This window comes from Prionailurus bengalensis, chromosome C1 (genome assembly GCF_016509475.1).
Source record: "Prionailurus bengalensis isolate Pbe53 chromosome C1, Fcat_Pben_1.1_paternal_pri, whole genome shotgun sequence".
NCBI classification, from domain to species: Eukaryota; Metazoa; Chordata; class Mammalia; order Carnivora; family Felidae; genus Prionailurus; species Prionailurus bengalensis.
In genome coordinates this window covers 193,060,233-193,072,647 of record NC_057345.1, presented here as the reverse complement: position 1 = coordinate 193,072,647, position 12,415 = coordinate 193,060,233, and positions in this window count along the sequence as shown.

Genomic DNA, 12,415 nt, shown 5'->3' with positions numbered 1-12,415 from the left:
TAGAGAGGGAGGGAGCCAAAACATAAGAGACTCCTAAAAACTGAGAACAAACTGAGGGTTTATGGGGGGTGGGAGGGAGGGGTGGTTGGGTGATGGGTATTAAGGAGGGCACCTGTTGGGATGAGCACTGGGTGTTGTATGGAAACCAATTTGACAATAAATTTCATAATAAAAAATAATAATAATAAAAAAATAAATTTAAAAAAAGAAAACAATCTGGAAATATAGCAAAAGGAGCCTTAAAAATATTCATACTCTTTGACTTCTGGGATTGATGTGTGTCGCGACCGGCACAACAAACACCGAGATCAGGGTCCTGAGGGTAGGGGGATGTAAAAAAAAAAGAGAGAAGAGAAGACAGTTTGGGAACAGGAGGGTCCCCTGGGCTGATGGCCCAAGTGACGGCTTTATTGTTGCTGTACACAATCTCTTATAATATAAGACTCTTATGGATCAGGTCATTCTAAGAATAATCAGGTTTCACATAATCGCTGCCAACCAAAACATTTAGTTCTGTGTTTCTTGTGCATTTTCTAGACGGGTCACAAGACCTTGTTGATAAGATTGCTAGCAAAACACAATTCCCATGTTTGTTTCTATCTGACTCAGGGTAGAAAAAGGGAGGTAGCATTACTGCCAACACCTGCAGACCACAGGCTTCAGGAATTAACTTTCTCAGCCTTGACAAGGCTTTCGTATGCCCTTGAAAGTGGGGGAATGGGAGGGGGAACCACCGGGTTGGCTGAGTCAACAGGGAGCCGTTGCTCAACCTGGTCTCAGCCTGGCACCGGGGCCCAACCTCCCAAATGAATGGGAGGGGAAACCACCGGGTTGGCTGAGTCAACAGGGAGCCATTGCTCGACCCGGTCTCAGCCTGGCACTGGGGCCCGGCCTCCCACAGATGTGAAGTCAAGGAAAAGCTTTATGTAAAAAGATTCTTACTGAAATATTATGGATAGAAACCACCTAAGTAGTCAATTATTACGGGACTGGTTGCTACCATAGTTTTTTAAGCCTAGTGATTGTCAACTGTGGTACATGGGAATCCCTTAAAGAACTCTATTTTTTACAATAATGGTGCTTAGGCTGTGTATCAGAACAACTGATTCAAAATATCTGGGGGTAGGAGTTGGGTATGCATATTTTTTGAAATTCTGCAAGTGAGTCTCACATGCATCCAGGGTTGAGAACCATTAGGTTAAGGAAACTATGGTAGCATCACTAAGTAGAATATTATGCAGCCAGTAAAAATATGCTTTCAGAATTTTGAAAAACATTGTATTTCAGAACAGTTTAAACTTAGCAAAAAAAGTTGTAATGTTGGCACAAGAAACTCCGATATATGCATCACCCACAGACCCATTTCAAGTTTGGCCAGTTATCCCAGAAGTAGCCCGTTTTATTGAAGCATCCAGTCCAGGATCTCCTATTGTTCCCAACTGGTATGCCTTTCTTGACTCTATCACTCTGACATTCCTTTAGATTATAGGACAATCAAAAAAAAATATTATAGGACAGTCATTTTATACAATGTCTTTCAATGTCAGGATCGCTCAAGATCACCCCCTGTTTTAATGATTTGCTAGGAGAAATGACAGAGCTCAGCGTATCGTCTTACTTACAGCTATGATTTATTACAGCTGAAGGATACAAAGCAAAACCAGTGAAGGAAAATGCACAATAGGCAAGGTCCAGAGAAAACTGTGGGCAAGTTTCCAAGAATCCTCTCCCAGTGGAGGTACACAGGACACACTTAACTTCCCCAGCAGTGACTAGAGATACTAGAGTGTGACTCTAGAGTGTGACTAGAGTTCACACATGTGAACTTTGTCTACCAGGGTAGCTTATCAGGGACTCAAGTGCCCAACATTTTTACTGGGGGCCGGTCACATTAGGCACCTCTGCCTAGCAAATTTCCAGGCTCCCAGAAGGAAACAGGCATTAGCATAAACCACATTGTTCGTACAGTTTAGGCACAGTGAGCTAGCTACTCTTGTCGGTTAGTGTGGTGGGAACACTTCTGAAATCCAAGTTCCCAGAGGCCAACAAGGGCCAATCTCACAAGGAGGGCTTTCTAAGAAAACGCCTTTTCTGAAGTCTCCTGTGTGAACTCTTTTCTACACAGATTTGTCTGATGTTTCTTAGGATTAGACCCAGGTAATATATTTTTGCTAGACTGTCACAGATGGTGTATTCTTCTCATTGTATCTACTGGGTGGAGCATGGCATTAACTGGCCCCTATAATAAAGAATGTGATTTCATTTCAGATGTTTGACAGCTGATGTCTTTCAAGTTCTATCCCTCTCCTTCTGCCCGCGGCTGGGCATGCTGATAAGAAAGCTCAGATGCTCCCTCTTTTGGTGTAGGTGAGAAATTCAAACCACGCAATCCCTGGTCCGTGCCTAAAAACTCCATCCCTTAAACAAAATAAAAGCCAAAAACAGTCACCCTCCTTGCCCTCCCAAGCCATTTTCAGATCTGCATGGGGTCCTGCCCTATTCTCCGTCCTGGGGTATGAGTGTGTGAGTGTGGTGTGCGTGTGTCTGTCTCTGTATCTATTTGTGTTCAGCAGTCTCAAAATCTGAACCAACTTTGGGTAGGTGTGTGTGCATGTGTGTGTGCGTGTATCTGTGTGTCTGGGTGTGTTCATCAGTCGCGAAATCTGAACCAGCTTTGGGTAGGTGTGCGTGTGTGTGTGTGACTGTGTGTGTCTGTGTGTGTTCATCAGTCTCAACATCTGAACCAACTTTGGGTAGGTGTGCGTGTGTGTGTGCGCGTGACTGTATGTGTCAGTGTGTGTTCATCGGTCTCGAAATCTGAACCAACTTTGGGTAGGTGGTCCATCCCATCTCTACAAAAGTCCTGTTGCTAGTGGTGTTAACTTCCCATGGTTAAGACTGTATTTGTCAGGTCCCTAAAACTGTAATGCTATATCTTTCCCCTTTTTGTAATCAATAATATTTTGAAGAAAGATAATTTCACTATATAAAATCTCAGTCTTCACCTCACTTTCACTCACTAGCTTTGATCATCATTATTGTTAATTATTACTCTGATTTTTGCCAAATGAAGATTTTCTGATACCATGTATTCTTCTATGTTTAGTAATTGGTTTTCTGCTCTAAGGAAGACTAAAGAAGTCTTCCCATTTACTTATTTATCAGTCTTATTAAGATATAATTGACATATAATACTTTAAAAAGTCTACGGTGTACAAAGTGATGGTTTGGTACATATACGTATATTGCAAAATGGTTGCCACAATAAGGTTAGTTAATACTTCCATTGCTTCACGTAATTACAATTTTGTGTGTGTGGTGAGAATATTTAAGTATACAGTCTTAGCAAGTTTCAAGTATGTAATACAGTATTGTTAACTATAGTCACCAGGCTAAATATTGGATCCCCAGGACTTACTCATCTTATAACTGGAAGTTTGTGCACCTTGACCAACATCTCCCCATTTCTCTCAACCCCACCGTCTTACTCTGTTTTTATGAATTCGGTGTTTTTAGATTCCACATGTAAGCGAAATCACGCAGTATTTGTAGTTCTCTGTCTGACTTATTTCACTTAGCATAATGTCCTCAAGGTGCATCCATGTTGTTGTAAATGGCAGGATCTCCTTCCTTGTTATGGTTGAATAATATTCTATGTATACATGTACCACATTTTCTTTATCCATTTATATGTCAGTGTATACTAAGGTTGATTCTATGTCTTAGCTATTGCAAATAATGCTGCAGTGAACATGGGGATGAAGATATCTCTTCAAGGTAATGATTTCTATTTCCTTCAGATAGATAGATAGAAGTGGGATTGCTGAATCATGTGGTAGATCCAATTTTATTTTTTTAGGAGACTCCATACTGTTTCCCATTGCAGCTGTATCAACTTACATTTCCACCACAAGATACAAGTTTTCCAATTTCTCCACATCCTCATCGACACTTGTTATCTCTTGGGTTTTTTGGTTTGGGGTTTTGGAGGTTTTTGAGAATAGCCATTCTAATAGGTGTGAGGTGATATCTCATTACAGCATTGATCTGCATTTCCCTGATGATCCTGTTGGCTTTTTGTTTTGGAATAATGTCTATTCAGTTCCTCTACTCATTTTTTATTGAATTACTTGTTTTTTGCTCTTGATTTGTGTGAGTCTCTTATACACTTTTGATATTAACATCTTATCAGATAGATGGTATGCAAATATTTTCTCCCATCTATAGGCAACCTTTTCATTTCATTCACTGTTTCTTTTGCTGTACCAAAGAGTTTTAGTTTGATATACTCCCACTTGTTTATTTTTGTTTTTGTTGCTTGAACTTTCAGTGTTATATCCAAAAACTAGTTGCCAAGACCAATGCCAAAGAGTTTTTCGAGGAGTTTTATGGTTTCAGATCTTGCTTAGGTCTTTAATCCATTTCAAGTTAATTTTTGAGAGTAGCATAAGACAGGAGTCAAATTCATTCATTTGCATGTGAATATCTAGTTTTTCTAACACTACTTGAAGAGACTGTCCTTCCCCCATTGAGTTTTCCTGGCTCCATCATAAAATATTAGTTGACTGTAGGTGAGTGGGTTTATTTCTGGGCTCTGTATTCTGTTCCACTGTTCCATATTCTATTTTTATGCCAGTACCATACTGTTTTATTTGTTTTATTTTTTTTAACGTTTATTTATTTTTGAGACAGAGAGAGACAGAGCATGAATGGGGGAGGGTCAGAGAGAGAGAGGAAGACACAGAATCTGAAACAGGCTCCAGGCTCTGAGGTGTCAGCACAGAGCCCGACACGGGGCTTGAACTCACGAACTGCGAGATCATGACCTGAGCCGAAGTCGGACGCTTAACCGACTGAGCCACCCAGGCGCCCCTAGAACCATACTGTTTTAAGTAATATAGTTTTTATTTCTGTAGCTGGGACCACAGTGAGTCAGCCACTTTGTTGTAAGCATGTCTTCTCAAAACAACTCTCCTGGGTCTTGGACTGCACTAGGGTTTCACCATCTCCTACCTAGTATTCAAAGTTCCCATGAAGTCACTTTTACCCACTGATTTTTACTATTTTTCCAAGGTTATGTTGATACCATACTGCCTTGATTACAGTATCTTTATAATAAGTCTTAAAATCAAGTATTAGAAGCCCCAAACTTTATTCTTTTTCAAAGTTGTTTAGTTATTCCAGGCTTCTTTATAATTCCATGTGAATTTGAAAATCAGATTGTTGAAAAAGTTTCTTTACCAGATGGATTTAAAATGTGAGGAGGGTTTTCCAAAAAGATTCCACCAAAAAACTGCTAGAGCTGATTTATGAATTCAGCAAAGTTACAGGATATAAAATCAATGCACAGAAATTGGTTGCATTCCTATACACCAATAATGAAGCAACAGAAAGAGAAATCAAAGAATTGATCCCATTTACAATTGTACCAAAAACCATAAAATACCTAGGAATAAATCTAACCGAAGAGGTGAAAAATCTATACACTGAAAACTATAGAAAGCTTATGAAAGAAATCGAAGAAGACACAAAAAAATGGAAAAAAGATTCCATGCTCCTAGATAGGAAGAACAAATATTGTTAAAATGTCAATACTACAAAAAATGGAAAAAAGATTCCATGCTCCTAGATAGGAAGAACAAATATTGTTAAAATGTCAATACTACCCAAAGCAATCTATATATTCAATGCAATTCCTATCAAGATAACATGAGTATTCTTCATAGAGCTAGAACAAACAATCCCAAAATTTGTATGGAACCAGAAAAGACCCCGAATAACCAAAGAAATCTTGAAAAAGAAAAACAAAGCAGGAGGCATCACAATCCCAGATGTCAAGCTATACTACAAAGCTGTAATCATCAAGACAGTATGGCACTGGCACAAGAACAGACACTCAGATCAATGGAACAGAATAGAGAACCCAGAAATGGACACACAAACGTAGGGCCAAGTAATCTTTGACAAAGCAGGAAAAAATATCCAATGGAATAAAGATAGTCTCTTCAGCAAATGGTACTGGGAAAACTGTATAGCAACATGCAGAAGAATGAACCTGGACCACTTTCTTACACCATACACAAAAATAAACTCAAAATGGATGAAAGACCTAAATGTAAGACAAGAAGCCATCAAAATCCTCGAGGAGAAAGCAGGCAAAAACCTCTTTGATCTTGGCCGAGCAACTTCTTACTCAACACATCTCTGGAGGCAAGGGAAACAAAAGCAAAAATGAACTGTTGGGACCTCATCAAAATAAAAAGCTTCTGCACAGCGAAGGAAACAATCAGCAAAACTAAAAGGCAACCAACAGAATGGGAGAAGATATTTGCAAATGACATATCAGATAAAGGGTTAGTATCCAACATCTAGAAAGAACTTATCAAACTCAACACCCAAAAAACAAATAATCCAGTGAAGAAATGGGCAAAAGACCTGAATAGACACTTCTCCAAAGAAGACATCCAGATGGCCAACCGACACATGAAAAAATGCTCAACCTCACTAACCATCAGGGAAATACAAATCAAAACCACAATGAGATACCAGCTCACACCTGTCAGAATGGCGAACATTAACAACTCAGGCAATAACAGATGTTGGCGAGGATGCGGAAAAAGAGGATCTCTTTTGCACTGCTGGTGGGAATGCAAGCTGGTGCAGCCACTCTGGAAAACAGTATGGAGGTTCCTCAAAAAATTAAAAATAGAACTACCTTATGACCCAGCAATTGCACTACTAAGTATTTATCCAAGGGATACAGGTATGCTGTTTCAAAGGGACACATGTTTATAGCAGCACTATCAACAATGGCCAAAGTATGGAAAGAGCCCAAATGTCCATCAATGGATGAATGCATAAAAAAGATGTGTATATATATATATATATATATATATATATATATACACACATCACAATGGACTGTTACTCGGCAATCAAAAACAATGAAATCTTGCCATTTGCAACTACGTGGATAGAACTGGAGGGTATTATGCTAAGTGAAATTAGTCAGAGAAAGACAAAAATCATATGACTTCACTCATATGAGGACTTAAGAAACAAAACAGATGAACATAAGGGAAGGGAAGCAAAAATAATATAACAACAAGGAGACGGGCAAAACATAAGAGACTCTTAAATGTGGAGAACAGAGGGTTACTGGAGGTGTTGTGGGAGGGGGGGATGAACTAAATGGGTAAGGGGCATTAAGGAATATACTCCTGAAATCATTGTTGCACTATATGCTAACTAACGTGGATGTAAATTAAAAAAGAAATTTTAAAAAAAATCTAAAAAAAAAAGTGAGGAGGGTTTTGAGCAAGGAGTGGGATTGCATATCACTGGGCTTGTGTGCACAGACTCTGGGGCAACCCTGCCCAGCTCGCAACCCCTTCCCAACCTTCCTTGGGCAGCTGTCGACCTCTGTGTGCATCAGTCTCTGGTCTATAAAATAAGAAGAGCCTCTGTGTTTATGTGACAGGCTCTGTTGAAGCTGGGATGGAACAGAGAGGTGGGACCAACATGGCAGAGAGGCAGAGGGATCCGAAGTTCCCTCATCTCTCAAACAAAGCAGTACTGAAGTCAAAGAACTTTGAACCCCAAGAGTCTGAGAGGAAAAGAGACAGAGTTGCTTCCAGGGACCCACCGGGACAACCTGTTAGGCCATAGGGCTACTTAAAGGAACAAATCAAAGCACACCTGGTGAAGGGTCCAAAACAACACTATGAATAGGGAGATAAAGTAACCAAAGTCACAACGACAGAGAGCAAGTAACACTCTCCATAAAACACCTCCTGAAGGGCCAGGCCCTGGACAGTGTATGACCCCTCTTTAATATAGTAGTGCTCACAAGTGCAGGGCACATAACAAGCTTTTAAAACACATAAGGGACAGAAAACTAGCTAAAGTGATGACACGGAAGAATTGTCCTCAAAAGAAATTCCAGGAAGAAATGACAGCTAAAGAATTGCTCAAAACAGATACAAACAATATAACTGATCAAGAATTTAAAATAATAGTAATAAGATTAATCACTGGGCTTGAAAAAAAGCATAGAAGACAGCAGAGAATCTATTGCTACAGAGATCAAGGGACTAAACAATAGTCATGATGAATTAAAAATGCTATAAATGAGGTGCAAAAAAAAATAGAGGTGGTCACAATGAGGATAGAAAAGGCAGAGGGGAGAATAGGTTAAATAGAAGATAAAATTATGGAAAAAGAGGAAGCTGAGAAAAAGAGAGATAAAAAAATCCAGGAGTGCAAGGGGAGAATTAGAGAACTAAGTGATGCAGTCAAATGGAACAATATCCGTATCACAGGAACTCCAGAAGAAGAAGAGAGAGAGAAAGGGGCTGAAAGTGTACTTGAATAAATCATAGCTGAGAAGTTCCCTGCTGTGGGGAAGGAAACAGGCATTGAAATCCAAGAGGCACAGAGAACTCCCTTCAGATGTAATTTGAATCCATCTTCTGCACGACATATCATAGTGAAACTGGCAAAATACAAGAATAAAGACAGAATTCTGAAAGCAGCTAGGGATAAATGGGCCTTAACATACAACGTAGCAGATCTATCTACTAAAACTTGGCAGGCCAGAAAAGAGTGGCAGGAAATCTTCAATGAGATGAACAGAAAAAATATGCAGCCGAGAATCCTTTATCCAGCAAGTCTGTCATTCAGAATAGAAAGAGAGATAAAGGTTTTCCCAAACAAACAAAAACTGAAGGAATTCATCACCACTGAACCGGCCCTACAAGAGATCCTAAGGGGGACTCTGTGAGTGAAATGTTGCAAGGATCACAAAGGACCAGAGACATCACTACAAACATGAAACCTACAGATAACACACTGACTCTAATTCCATATCTTTCAATGATAACACTGAATGTAAATGGACTAAATGCTCCAATCAAAAGACATGGGATATAAGAATGCATAAAAAAACAAGACCCATCTATTTTCTGTCTACAAGAGACCCATTTTAGACCTGAGGACAGCTCAAGATTGAAAGTGAGGGGATGGAGAACCATCTATCATGATACTGGAAGTCAAAAGAAAGCTGGAGTAGCCATAGTTATATAAGACAAACTACATTTTAAACTAAAGACTATAACAAGAGATGAAGAAGGGCATTATATAATAATTACAGGGTCTATCCATCAAGAAGAACTAACAATTATAAATGTCTATGCACTGAATTCCAAAGCACCCAAATATATAAAACAGTAAGTCACAAAAATAAGTAATCTTATTGGTAAGAATGTGGTAATTGCAAGGGACTTTAATACTCCACTTACAACAATGGGCAGATCATCTAGACAGAAAATCAATAAAGAACAAATGGCCCTGAATGATACACTGGACCAAATGGACTTGACAGATATATTTAGAACTTTTTCATCCTCAAGCAACAGAATATACATTCTTCTTGAGTGCACATGAAACATTCTCCAAGTTAGATCACATACTGGGTCACAAAACAGCCCTCAATAAATATACAAGAATTGAGATCATACCATGCCCACTTTCAGATCACAATGCTATGAAATTTGAAATCAACCACAGGAAAAAGTTTGGAAAACATCCAAGTTCATGGAGACTAAAGAACATCCTACTAAAGAATGAATGGGTCAACCAAGCAATTAAAAAAATATGTGGAAACAAATGAAAATGAAAACTCAACAATCCAAATGCTTTGGGATGCAGCAAAGGCAGTCCTAGAAGGAAAATACATTGCAACTTAGGTCTATCTCAAGAAGCAAGCAAAAACCCAAATACAAAATCTAACAGCATACCCAAAGGAACCAGAAGCAGAACAACAAAGAAAACCCAAACCCAGCAGAAGAGAAATAATAAAGATCAAAGCAAAAATAAACAATATAGCATCCAAAAAACAGTAGAACAGATCAATGAAACTAAGAGTTGGTTTTTTAGCAGATTTTGGTGGAGCATATTGGATTTTCCAGGTATATCATCTCATCTGCAAAAATTCAGCAAAGTCTCAGGTAACAAAATTAATGTACAGAAATCAGTTGCATTTTTATACACTAATAATGAAGCAACTGAAAGAGAAATAAAGAAACTGATCCCATTTACAATTGCACCAAGAACCATAAAATACCTAGGAATAAACCGAACCAAAGATGTAAAAGATCTGTATGCTGAAAACCAGAGAAAGCTTATGAAGGAAATTGAAGAAGATACAAAGAAATGGAAAAACATTCCATGCTCATGAATTGGAAGAATAAATATTGTCAAAATCTCAATACTACCCAAAGCAATCCACACATTCAATGCAATCCCAATCAAAATTGCACCAGCATTCTTCTCAAAGCTAGAACAAGCAATCCTAAAATTTGTATGGAACCACAAAAGTCCCTGAATAGCCAAAGTAATATTGAAGAACAAAACCAAAGCAGGAGGCATCACACTCCCAGACCTTAGCCTCTACTACAAAGCTGTAATCATCAAGACAGCATGGTGTTGGCACAAAAACAGACACATAGACCAATGGAATAGAATAAAGACTCGAGAATTGGACCCACAAAAGTATGGCCAACTAATCTTTGACAAAGCATGAAAGAATATCCAAATGGAAAAAAGACAGTCTCTTTAACAAATGGTGCTGGGAGAACTGGACAGCAACATGCAGAAGAATGAAACTAGACCACTTTCTTACACCAGTCACAAAAATAAACTCAAAATGGATGAAGGGCCTGAACGTGAGACAGGAAACCATCAAAACCCTAGAGGAGAAAGCAGGAAAAGACCTCTCTGACCTCAGCCGCAGCAATTTCTTACTTGACACATCTCCAAAGGCAAGGGAATTAAAAGCAGAAATGAATTATTGGGACCTCATCAAGATAAAAAGCTTCTGCACTGCAAAGGAAACAATCAACAAAACTAAAAGGCAACTGACAGAATGGGAAAAGATATTTGCAAATGACATATCGGATAAAGGGCTAGTATCCAAAGTCTATAAAGAACTCACCAAACTCCACACCCAAAACACAAATAATCCAGTGAGGAAATGGGCAGAAGACATGAATAGACACTTTTCCAAAGAAGATATCCAGTTGGCCAACAGGCACATGAAAAGATGCTCAATATCACTAACCATCAGGGAAATACAAATCAAAGCCACACTGAGATACCACCTCACTCCCATCAGAGTGGCTAAAGTGAAAGAATCAGGAAACTATAGATGTGGAGAAACGGAACCCTCTTGCACTGTTGGTGGGAATGCAAACTGGTGCAGCTGCTCTGGAAAACAGTGTGGAGGTTCCTCAAAAAATTAAAAATAGAACTACTTTATGACCCAGCAATAAGGCTACTAGGATTTTACCCAAGGGAGACAGGAGTGCTGACACATAGGGGCACATGCACCCCAATGTTTATAGCAGTGCTTTCAACAATAGCTAAATTATGGAAAGAGCCTAAAAGTCCATCAACTGAAGAATGGATAAAGAAGATGTGGTTTATATATATAATGGAATACTACTTGGCAATGAGAAAGAAATCTGACCATTTGTAGCAACGTGGATGAAACTGGAGAGTATTATGCTAAGTGAAATATGTCAGGCAGAGAAAGACAGATACCATATGTTTTCACTCATATTTGGATCTTAAGAAACTTAACAGAAGACCATGGGGGAAGGCAAGGGGAAAAAAAGTTGCAAACAGAGAGGGAGGGAGGCAAACCAGAAAAGACTCTTAAATACTGAGGACAAACTGAGGGTGGATGGGGACAGAGGAAAATGGGTGATGGTCACTGAGGAGGACACTTGTTGGGATGAGTACTGGGTGTTGTATGTAAGCCAATTTGACAATAAATTATATTAAAATAAAATTTGCAATTAAAAAATCAGATTGTCAATTGCTAAAAAACAAAAAACATACTGGACTGTAATTTGGGGAGAATTTCCATCTTAACACCTAATTTTTTAATTCATGAACACAGCTAAATCTCCATTAGTTAAGTTTTCTTTAATTGTATTGTTTCCCATGTATAAGTTTATATTTATTCTTATCTTTGTTTTTTTCACATCTTCATTTTATGATTTTTCTCTTTATCACTGGTTTTAACAAATTTGATTATGATGTAACTTGGTATGGTTTTTTGCATGTTTCTTATGCCTGGAGTTCCTGGAGATTCTTGGATCTGTGGATTTAGAGTTTTCACCAAATCTGGAAATTTTTTAGTTGTTATTTCTTTGAATATTTTTTTTCTGTCTCCACTTACCTACTTTGGGATCTTCCATTATATATGTATTAGGCTGACCTTGTCATAAGTTCACTGAAGTTGTGTTCAGTTTTCTTCTTTTTTTTTTATCCTGTATTTCATTTTTAAGTAGTTTTTATTGCCATGTCTTTGAGTTCTCTAATCTTTCCTTCTGAGGTGATTCATCTGCTG